Source organism: Podarcis liolepis (assembly GCF_965112155.1).
Source record: "Podarcis liolepis genome assembly, chromosome: 12".
NCBI lineage: Eukaryota > Metazoa > Chordata > Lepidosauria > Squamata > Lacertidae > Podarcis > Podarcis liolepis.
In genome coordinates, this window is record NC_139563.1 from 11,699,465 (window position 1) to 11,711,344 (window position 11,880).

Sequence of the window (11,880 nt, forward strand, 5' to 3'; positions counted from 1 at the left end):
CCTACATGGGTTACCTTCCCTGGTTGACAAGCCCCATCTACCCCTCACTTCCCTCTAGAGCACATGCAGAAACCACCTTCTTGACTCCTATAATTTTGGAATATTTTGGGGTGGATAGGATTAAGGGGGAAGAGCCACGGTAGGGCTGGGAATTACTGTATTTTTTGCACCATAACACTCACTTTTTTCCTCCTAGAAAGGGGAAATGTCTGTGTGTGTTATGGAGCGAATGCCTGCGGGTGGCAGGGGGGATCTGCTGCAGTCGTGAGCAGAGGATCCATGGTTCCCCTTCCTTTCCTCCTCTGTGGTTACAAAGCATGGATCCACATGGATCCTCAGGATTTTTGCATTGGGCTATTCCAAACTCACTGTCAGATCACATGTCTGTGGCCACAGCATGAACCACAAAAATCATATATCCACTATTTTGTTTCGAATATTTTTTTTCTTGTTTTCCTCCTCTAAAAACTACGTGCGTGTTATGGTCTGGTGCGTGTTATAGAGTGAAAAATACGGTATTCCTTGCCTGAAACCCAGGAGATACTGCTGCAGGCCAATGTAGATAATACTGGATTAGATGAACCAATAGTCTGACTCAGTACATATCCTCTTCCTATGGGATTCTTCTTCCAGCCTGTTTTTCTAAAGCAATCCACGGTGCTTAGTATTTATGTTCTCACTGCTTCTGCATTTTTTGCTGCTTATCGGAAGTTTCCATCCTTGTCAGCCGTTTTAATCACAGTGATGAAACTGGATTAAGTCTCCTTAAATATGCTAATATTCTGACAGGCCACAAAAAATGAGCTTGTAATAAATGATTCAGAAGCTAAGGTAGCTGACTCAACCTCACGCAGCTGCACCTGATTAGCTTTGATATTTCTGCTTGTCAAGTACATAATGATTAGAGCTCCACTTACTTTGCCTGCTAACCAAGGCATCCTTTTGGTTACAGCAGATTTATTTCGTATCCTTTGCAAATCGCACCACTGTCCTTCTGCCCTCGTGAAGGTGCCTTTTGAAATACGGCATTGCAAACCAGGCCTAATTGCATTTCACATACGTTGTGTTGCCTAGGTATGCTGTCCATCAGACAACCAGGTGAAAGGCTGGGGAAGATTAGGCAACGGAGCAGGAGGTTCATAAAAGAAGGAATTAGCAAATTATATAGACTGTACTTCTGCACACACTTGGCAGGGAAAAATCCTATTGAATTCCATGAGACTTACTCTTGAGCGAAGAGACGTGGGACTGCATTGATTGCCTCTGTTGGATTTTAAAATAAGTTGCTCAGTGAGTTGTCAGACAAATGGGGCTGTGGTTAAAATGGCTTCTTCATTAAAAGTACAGGATTTTACCTTGACATGATGTCACTTACCTCACCTCCATTCCACCAATTAGCGTTCCTGGACATCCCACATTGAGGACGAAGGTGGGGAAAGAAATTCAAAAGGCCATAATGACCCCTGCCATGTTATCAGCTTGAGGTCTCCCCATAAAACTGCCCTTCAGGAAAACTAGCACTTGGGTATGAACCATGTGGGTGGCGCTGTGGGTTAAACCACAGAGCCTAGGACTTGCCGATCAGAAGGTCGGCGGTTCGAATCCCCACAACGGGGTGAGCTCCCGTTGCTCGGTCCCTGCTCCTGCCAACCCAGCAGTTCGAAAGCATGTCAAAGTGCAAGTAGATAAATAGGTACCGCTCTGGCGGGAAGGTAAACGGCGTTTCCGTGTGCTGCTCTGGTTTGCCAGAAGCGGCTTAGTCATGCTGGCCACATGACCCGGAAGCTGTACACCGGCTCCCTCGGCCAATAAAGCGAGATGAGCGCTGCAACCCCAGTGTCGGTCACAACTGGACCTAATGGTCAGGGGTCCCTTTACCTTTACCTATGAACCATGTACATAGCAGGATTGTGTATGAACTGTCCATATCTTCGTCACCATGTGAGAATGAGCTCTCTGCTTTGGTGCCTAGGAATTCAGTGCAATCAGTTACAGTGCAATATAAAAACTCAGCAGATTTTGCCTTCATTTGCTCCGGATTTTCACTCCTCAATACTCCTGAGGACGGACGGCTGATTTAGTGCTGAGGCGTTTACAAAGGTTCAGTAGGAGAATTGCCATGAGTGTGAATTATGGTCTGCCTCTTGCATCGGGCTGTTAATAGGTCACCATGCCCAAAGAACCAAGGCCCAGATTTTCTTCATTGCCAAAACATGTGCTGCACAGATTTTCATTGCTGTTGGCCACCTATATGCTTGAATTTTTCTTTTTGAGACAAGGGCAGCCTGAGGGGTGCGGACAGCTCCCAAGTGCTGTAGCTACAGAAAGTGGAAAAGGAGCTTGAAAACACACAGTGCAATATGGGATGCCAGCTTTAAAGTGGCAAAAAGCACCCAGATCCAACAGCTGGATCTGTTTTGCCACTTTAAAGCTGGCATCCTGTATTGCATTGTGTGGTTTTAAGCTGTCACACAGAATCTAAGCTGACTTGGAGACAGGCAGCCCAAAACACAGGAAGTCGGCTTACACACAGTTACCATAGCTGTCAACGTTTTCCTTTTATAAAGGGAAATTCCCTTATTCCAAATAGGATTCCTCGCAAGAAAAGGGAAAAGTTGACAGCTATGACAGTTACGGGGATGCAGGTGGCTCTGTGGGTTAAACCACAGAGCCTAGGACTTGCTGATCAAAAGGTTGGCGGTTCGAATCCCCACAACAGGGTGAGCTCCTGTTGCTTGGTCCCTTCTCTTGCCAACCTAGCAGTTTGAAAGCACGTCAAAGTGCAAGTAGATAAATAGGTACCGCTCCGGCGGGAAGGTAACCGGCATTTCTGTGTGCTGCTCTGGTTCGCCAGAAGCGGCTTAGTCATGCTGGCCACATGACCCAGAAGCTGTACGCCGGCTCCCTTGGCCAATAAAGCGAGATGAGCGCTGCAACCCCAGAGTCGGCCACAACTGGACCCAATGGTCAGGGGTCCCTTTCCCTTTCCCTTTGTGACAGTTACAACATTGGCCCATCTAGTTCAGTATTTCCTGCTCCATGTGTGTGTGTGGGGGGGACCCTTTGGCCCTCCAGACGCTGCTGAACTACAACTCCCATCATCCTTGGCCATTGGCCACACTTGCTGGGGCGGATGGGTGTTGAAGTTCAGCAAGAGGTGGCAGGCCAAATGTTCCCCACGCCAGGACTACCCTGACTGCCTGCAGCTCCCCTGTTTCAGACAGAGTTCTCTCTCTGCCCTTCCTGGAGATGCTGAGGATTAAACCTTGGAGCTTCTGAATGCAAGGCAGATGCTCTACCACTGAGCTATGGTCCTTCCATAGAAGTGCTTGGCTACTGCGGAATCAGACCAAATATTTATCCATCCATACGTTCCTGTGTTGAGCACTGGCCAATCAGATGCTTCTGAGCAACCCCACAGCTATCTGTGAAGGAAACAACAGTCCACCCTTGCTGTGGTACTTAGAGAGTAGGGGTGTGTGTTCAATTTAATCAGTAAAGCCCAGAGTTAAGGTAAGACTAGGACGCGGGTGGCTCTGTGGTCTAAACCACAGAGCCTAGGACTTGCCGATCAGAAGGTTGGCGGTTCATATCCCCGTGATGAGGTGAGCTCCCATTGCTCGGTCCCTGCTCCTGCCAACCTAGCAGTTCAAAAGCACATCAAGTGCAAGTAGATAAATAGGTACCGCTCCGGTGGGAAGGTAAACGGCGTTTCCGTGCACTGCTCTGGTTCGCCAGAAGCGGCTTAGTTATGTCGGCCACATGAACCAGAAAGCTGTTTGTGGACAAACGCCGGCTCCCTCAGCCAGTAAAGCAAGATGAGAGCTGCAACCTCAGAGTTGTTCGCGACTGGACCTAACGGTCAGGGGTCCCTTTATCTTTACCTTTAAGGTAAGACTTGCTAAAAAGAAATGCAGCTAATTTTGCTTCAGACTTGTTATAACAGAAAATGAAAAATGAAGCATTAAAGGTGACTGAAAACAAATAAATAGGGTGGTAGCTTTTCTTGCTCAAATCAAAGTGATTGCACACTTTCTTCAGCATGTTTAAATGGTGCCAAAATGCCCACATACATCCTTGACCACTGAGCTGTCCAAAGTGCTGAAGTTCTTCATAGACTATGAGTAAGTTCTGTTGAGTACAGTGGTACCTTGGTTTACGAACTTAATCCGTTCCGGAAGTCCATTCTTAAACCAAAGCATTCTTAAACCAAGGCATGCTTTCCCATAACAGCAAGGGACTCAATTTACAAATGGAACACACTCAACAGGAAGCGAAACATGTTCTGCTTCCAAGGCAAAGTTCACAAACCAAAACACCTACTTCCGGGTTTGCAGCGTTCTTAAGCCAAGTTGTTCATAAACTAAGCTGTTCTTAAACCAAGGTACCACTGTAGTGTGTATGGGGATCAGGGCAGGGCACCTCTTTAAGGCCAAGGGCGGCATTCCCTTCTGGGCTACCTCTGAGAGGGCCTTTATCAGTGGTGTTGGTGGCACAGGGGCAGAAGTGGGCAATGGATGTGAACTTTACCTTTGTACAGTAGGCTCGTTTGTACAAACACCCTCCCTCTATCCTCTGTTCAGATAATCAGGAGGCATTATTAGAGCTCAAGGACACAATCCAGCCAGCCAAAGACATTCAAGTAGGGTGTGACTGGAGAGTGGGTGTTGGACACGCAGCAGAGGAGGCTTTCCTCTGTATGTTGGGTTGCATGTCTCCCTGCTATGTAGAAGATCTGACCTAAGAAAGACAAAATCTCTCTGTTTATTTCCCCACAAATTATATACTGTTTTTGTTCTGTTTTGCTCAGTAATGTGTTGTTGGGGCTTTTGTCTCTGGACTCCACCTGCATTATTTAAATGACTTTGCTAATGCTGGAAAGAGTCCTGAGAGTCAGACAGGTGCTTGGAGGGCTGCATTTGAGCTTCCCCACCCCACCCTAGATGTTTATTATAACATGTTGGCATGGATATGAGGCAGAAAAATATTATGGTGGGAATTATTTGGATCCACAACATAGGGCTGCCTTGAATTTTTTTTATTTTTTGCTTACATAGCTCTGAACACACTAAGGTGTATTCCCTTTGCTGATGGTGTTTTAATTAAAGTACAGCTCAGTGCCTTTTTTTTTTAAAGCGCAGCAAACAGGGTGAGAAGGCAGCAATTTAAAATGAAAGACAATTAACAGCAATCAGCAGCAGCTGCACCAAATCAATCAAGCAGCCGCCCCTCTTCTTTCCTACACAATTAGTGCCAGCTGTAGCAAAATGCAATAATAAAAGGTAATTGGGGAGAAGGAAAACAAACGTTTTAAAAAGCTGCACACCTTTATGCTCTTAAGGGTTTGTTGTTTTAAAAAGAATTAATCAATATCACCTTCTACACCAGTCTTTGGGAAGGAAGAGCAACAGCCACTTCTCTGCTTGGTCGTACGTGTATTCACGTGACGTGCTCCCTCCTTGACGCTTGGTCTTTGCGGAATTATTTGTTTATATTCTAGGGCACTTTTGGGTTCACTCTTCAACCAAGCCCCCTGCCCCCACCACTCAGAACTCCTTACATAAAAATGGGCTTGCAATCTAAAACGTGACACAAAACTATAGGGAGAGGGAAGAAGGAAAATACTGAAAGCATTGTTTTCCCCTTACATTTGCAGTGTTTGATTTGCACTGGCTTGATTCTGCAGTCAGGCCATTAGCAGCGAACCCATCCTTTGCCACTGCTTCCAGTTTTTCAGTGTCGTTCCCCCAAGATCAGTGGTTCTCAAAGGGAGTGGCAGGAGAGGATGGCAAGTGTGGTGGGAAGATTCAAGGACAGCCAATATTATACTTTTGGGAATGATTCTTGTCCCTCTCTAGCTGCATTTTAGTTCTGCATTTAATACTATTCTTCCACATAGATTGGTGTGATTTTGGTTTTAAACGCAGTGTAAGACCGAACAACGGGAGCTCACCCTGTCACAGGGATTCGAACCGCCGACCTTCTGATCAGAGCCTAGGACTTGCTGATCAGAAGGTCGCGGTTCGAATCCCCATGATGGGGTGAGCTTCCATTGCTTAGTTCCTGCCCCTGCTAACCTAGCAGTTCGAAAGCACATCAAAGTGCAAGTAGATAAATAGCTACCGCTCCAGCAGGAAGGTAAACGGTGTTTCTGTGCGCTGCTCTGGTTTGCCAGAAGCGGCTTAGTCATGCTGGCCACATGACCCGGAAGCTGTACGCCGGCTCCCTCGGCCAATAAAGCGAGATGAGCGCCACAACCCCAGAGTCGTCCGCAACTGGACCTAATGGTCAGGGGTCCCTTTACCTTTACTTTTTAAAGAGTCTCTGTGGGAGTATATTGTATTTAAAAATGGGTTATCAGAGTTTTTAGGGGGCTAACCAGGTTGGGATAGCTGGGATAGCAGGCTTGTTGGTTTTTGAATATCTTATGTAGATCTTTTCAATTTCGTTGTTCTGTGTGGGACAATGACAATAAAGATTATCGTATCGTATCGTATCGTATCGTATCATTATTAGATACTTTCTGAATGCCCCATGATCATATTAATAAAGTAGCTGTGTTCTGTGTTATAAATCAAGCAGGCCACTACAGCAGCTGCTTCACCATCCATGTCTCTTGGTCCTACATAAAGTGGTACCTCGGGTTAAGTACTTAATTCGCTCCAGAGGTCTGTTCTTAACCTGAAACTGTTCTTAACCTTTAGCAAATGGGGCCTCCCGCTGCCGCCGCACCGCCGGAGCACAATTTCTGTTCTCATCCTGAAGCAAAGTTCTGAACCCAAGGTACTATTTCTGGGTTAGCGGAGTCTGTAACCTGAAGTGTATGTAACCCGAGGTACCACTGTACATGTGAGACAGCACTTGGGCTTCTCCCTCAAAACACCCTCGCAAATCCCCGTTTTCAAGTCCTGATCATGAGCTTCCAGAGGTTGCAACCAGCAATACAGAACTGCTGCTGGCTCCTAACTCTTTCCCAACTCACTTCCTTGTTCAGCCTGGCTTCTGAAAGGCCCTTTCAGACAGATTTCTGTCAGTGGTCCCAGCAGTAATTCTGCAGTGTGGTGGGTGCAGGGAAGCAGTTGGGAGAATGAAATAACAAATGGATTAAAGATTCATAGCGTGTGCCTGTTTTTCTTTTTTCTTTTTTTAAGGCTCTCATCATCTGAAATGCATCCAATAGAGTCCAATTAGAACCCCTCCCACATCTTTGTATGGCTTCCAATATCTCGTTAACACCGAGCCCTGGTCAATTGTGATGGCTTTATATAATAAGATCATTGAGAAAGAATTATGCATGTGTTGCTGATGTAGAGGAAATCCAGGAAACGGCAATACATATAGCTGCCGAGGGATTGCTGCTGGCTGAATTCTTGGAAACAGAAGTCAGAGAGTTACATTGAGAGTAATTCATTACCAAATGGACCTCATTGTCATTAGAAGGTAGTTATACATATATAGCGGCCCTTTGTGTTTCAAGGCGGGTCTGCTTCCTGAAGAAAAGACATCTGAAGGAGCTGTTTCTGTCCGGAAGAGAAAAAGAAGCACAATTTCTGCCTGCTTCTCCAATTGGCTTCCGATAGCTATTGTTGGGAAACTATTGTTTAAGAGAAATTGATGGAGAAAAGGTGGGTTTTCAGTATCTTTCTGGGGGTCCTGCAGTGTGCAAAGGAGGAGACAGTGGGGATCCTGGCATCGTGCAAATGCATGAATTGGCTCCACTGGTGCATTTGCACCATCGTGGGTGGCGCTGTGGGTTAAACCACAGAGCCTAGGACTTGCCAATCAGAAGGTCGGCGGTTCGAATCCCCGCGACAGGGTGAGCTCCCGTTGCTCGGTCCCTGCTCCTGCCAACCTAGCAGTTCAAAAGCACGTCAAAGTGCAAGTAGATAAATAGGTACCACTCTGGCGGGAAGGTAAATGGTGTTTCCGTGTGCTGCTCTGGTTTGCCAGAAGCGGCTTAGTCATGCTGGCCACATGACCCGTAAAGCCAATAAAGCGAGATGAGCGCCGCAACCCCAGAGTCGGTCACAACTGGACCTAATGGTGAGGGGTCGCTTTACCTTTAATTGCTTTGCTGCCTCTCCACTCCCAGTAAGAGACAGTGACCCACCTGCAGGGAAGCTACTGCTGTGACTGTGCTCTCCACCAGGCTTAAGCCCCTTCTGTCATCCACAAGGACAACCAGTGCTGTTTATGCCCCCAACCCAACCCAAAGAAACAGGCCAGAACCATTCTCTGGGTTGGCTGACATGCCCACGGCTACTTACTTTAAATTGCATCAGCATCAGCACCAGAGAACAGGAAGGTCACCACCAGTACCATAAAAATGGGTCGGCCTCAGCCCAGCTTCATAGGTTTCTCTGTGAGTTGCTAAGAGGAGCCTCTCCACAAAGTATTGCAGTATCACAGACGATGCCACAAGGACATCTCCACTCAAGTGTTATTCTTTTGTGAGCTTTTGATGACATTTTTTCTAAACAAAATGAAGCTAGGCCACTCTTCTTGGATGGGAGCACAATAGGGATGATCACAGCGCTGCCTCCTTTTTCTTCCCATCTTCTTCGCTGTTGTTTGATGTTCCTTCTTAGATAGAAAGGGATTGCTGGGAACGCGCAACTAAAAAAGTAACAATCAAAACAACACATTTCTCTCTCTGCAACAAAGAGTACAGGATTATTTTATTTCAAAACTTTCAAGTGCCTCTTTGCTGATGTGCCTTAGTTCTCTTTCTTTTTAAAGCTCTCAGCAATCCTGAAAATCAGGACACACACTAGAACCAGTCAAAAGTCATTGTTTGAGAGGGTATATATGTTACTCACTTGGTGTGCTTCCTGCAAGTAAGTGACTTCCCTCTTCCTTGCATACTTTTTATGGCTCCAGCTAAATTCTCATTTTCCTGTATCAACTGGGGATGTATAAAGGTCCCATTGATTGATTCAAACCATCAGTCCATCTAGGCAAGTGACCTCATGAGCAACAGCAGAGTTTAAGCTGCTAGCCAGGGGTGGCAAAGCGGGGTGGTAGGTTGTGGAGAGTCTGAGGGGCCAAATAAAAAGTCTTGGAGGGCCAAATTCAATCCAGCTTTCCCAGTCTCACTGCCAGAGGACCTCAATTTGAATCACTTGGGATATATCTAGCTTTTCTATGATCCTTTAATGAATGCAACCCTTCAGCAAAGGTGCCATTTTTAGGATCCTGGAAGAAAGAGGATAGTTTCTTGAAAGTGCAACATTTAGTTGCCATCACTCAACTGCATGTTGGGATTACTGCAAACATTACCTCTGGGGACAAACAGCAACCCAGGAGGTGATGATTTTCTGCAGAAAACTAATTTATGACTCAAATAAGAAGCATGTCCTACATTTGAGGCCTCACTGCTGCTATCTATTCAAAATATAAGTTGCCATTGTAAGCATGCTTTTAAATACAGCTGTACCTTGGTTGTTGAATGCCCTGGAACTCGGACATTTTGGCTCCCTAATGATCAAAACCTGGAAGTGACTGTTCTGGTTTTCAAATGTTCTTTTGGAAGCCAAATGTCCGACGGGACTTCCACGGCTTCTGATTGGCTGCAGGAGCTTCCTGCAGCCAATCAGAAGCTGCAATTTGGAAGTTGAATGATTTGGAAGTCAAATGGAATTCTGGAATGTATTCCGTTCAACCTCCAAGGTACAACTGTAAATGTAGTAGGTTTGGACCTTACTGTTGCTGGTAGAAGAAAAGACCATTATGCTAAAGGTTTCTTTGCTGTGCTACAAAAGTTGGGTGCCACCCCAACTCTCTGCCAAGTGGTAGCAAGATTCTAGGGGGTTCCAGGCACTCACACAGGGTCTGTGTTCCTTTGGAGATTTGAGACACAGTGGAGACTGTCGTAGCTTTAAGAAATTTGGTTTATTCACCTATTTACAACTTCCATCTGCATGGAGTCCAGAAGAAGAGGAGGAGGAGTAGTAGTAGTAGTTTGGATTTGATATCCCGCTTTATCACTATCTGAAGGAGTCTCAAAGTGGCTAACATTCTCCTTTCCCTTCTTCCCCCACAACAAACACCCTGTGAGGTGAGTGGGGCCGAGAGACTTCAAAGAAGTGTGACTGGCCCAAGGTCACCCAGCAGCTGCATGTGGAGGAGCGGAGAGCGGAGACCCAGTTCACCAGATTACGAGTCTACCACTCTTAACCACTACACCACACTGGCTCTGGAGTCCAGATGTTACAGCATGGTCATTTCAAGAGGGGTTTGTTCCCCACAGCAGTGCAGCTCTGGAGTCAAAGGCATACTTTCCAACCAGCCTTCAGCCAGCCTGCCCAAGATGGATCCTAATATTTCTTCTCCCCAGCACACCTTGCTAAAGACTCTCCCTTTCCTGTCACCTTACACCCAGTTTCAGCTGGATCCAGTTAGGTGGTATTTTTGATATCATCTTCTTTAAAATGTTTGTGCAAATCAGCTTATTTTCCTCTTTGGGGTTTGCACAAGAGAGACTACGTGTGTGTGTGTGTGCATGTGTGAGTTTGTGTATACACATGCTGAGAGTGAGGGTTATATCTGCAAAATCTTTTGGGTTGTGTTTTTTTTTGCAGCAATGGTAAGGCAGTTTTACAACCTCACTATGGGAAAAACATTGTGCACACCTTGATTTGTGAGATATATATATCTGAGATTCAATACAGTTATTCATACCAGTCAGTTCACAGTGCCCAATAAACTCTCAATTCTGCCTCATTCATATTGTTGAGTGAGGTAGCCCTATGATCTTCTAACATTAAACTACAATATCCCATGAATAAGGGACAATCTGTGCACGAAGAATTAGCAGTCGAGTAGAGAAGTAATTAAACGTTGCAGATTGGGGTGATGAAAGTGTAACAGTCTGAATGGGGTTGGGAAAGGGCATGGAAATGTTTTGATGGAACTACTCTTTAATCATCTAGGAGCTGATGATATGATGGTGGGGTGCCCAGGATCTAAGACCTTCATCTTAGAGCCAAGACTGTGTAGGTCAAGGAAACAACAGTTAAGCTGCTGACACAACCAAGAAGTAATAAGGGCTTCTGCCTAAATCGATCATATTAATGCTTCTTAATTAGCCGGGTATCAGGTTATAACTCGTTTTTATGGGAACCACACAGAAACTACAAGTTGATTTATACATTATTATCCCAACAAGGGGAAGATTTGCCTTTGGCAGGGCTGGCCCAAGACATTTTGGCACCTGAGGCAAACCCACAAAATGGCCACCTACACTGGGTGGGTGCTGAGCCCAGGAGACCCCAGAGGGCAGCCCCTGCCATTTTCTCCCTAGGGACAGAGGGAGACTAGGAACACTCCCAGTTTGCCAAGAGGTTGCCATAGAGGCAGAATTAGAAGGGGCTGCCAAGGAGACGGCAGTTCCAGCCTACAACGAGTATAGCAGCAGCAGGCAAGGCCAGATCTGCTGCCCTGTGGTTCCTGCTACCTGAGGTGGTTACTTCATGGGTGGGCTGACTCTGGCCTTTGGTATATTGCATTTGTTTCTGAGCATGTTCACAGTTATTTGGGTGCACTCTTCCCACCTTGGATCAAACCTATGCTTCCAGGTGCCATAAGAAAGCTGCTGAGATAGTGCAGGATAGTGCACACCCTGGAAATGATCTCTTTCAGCTTCTGCCTTCTGGAAGAAGGTACAGGGTTATAAAGACTAGGAATAGCTGCCCGAGAAACAGTTTCTATCCAAATGCCATTTTGGTTTTAAACACAGTGTAAGGAGTCTCTGTGGGAGTATTTTGTATTTAATTATGGGGTACCAGAGTTTTCAGGGGGTTGACCAAGCTGGGATAGCAGGCTTGTTGGTTTTTGAAGGTCTGATGTAGATTTTTTCAATTTTGTTGCTCTGTATGGGAC

The 11,880-nt window shown here is 45.9% G+C and overlaps 1 long non-coding RNA gene across 1 annotated transcript; it reads right to left on the reverse strand.

The window, feature by feature from the left end:
* Window positions 1–7,241: 7,241 nt before the first annotated feature.
* LOC310689545 lies at window positions 7,242–9,533 on the reverse strand. Its single transcript, XR_014517473.1, has 3 exons — window positions 9,437–9,533; window positions 8,264–8,616; window positions 7,242–7,520 (listed from the first exon to the last, which is right to left on the reverse strand). It is a non-coding gene; the product is annotated as an uncharacterized lncRNA (long non-coding RNA).
* Between the last annotated feature and the right edge of the window lie 2,347 nt (window positions 9,534–11,880).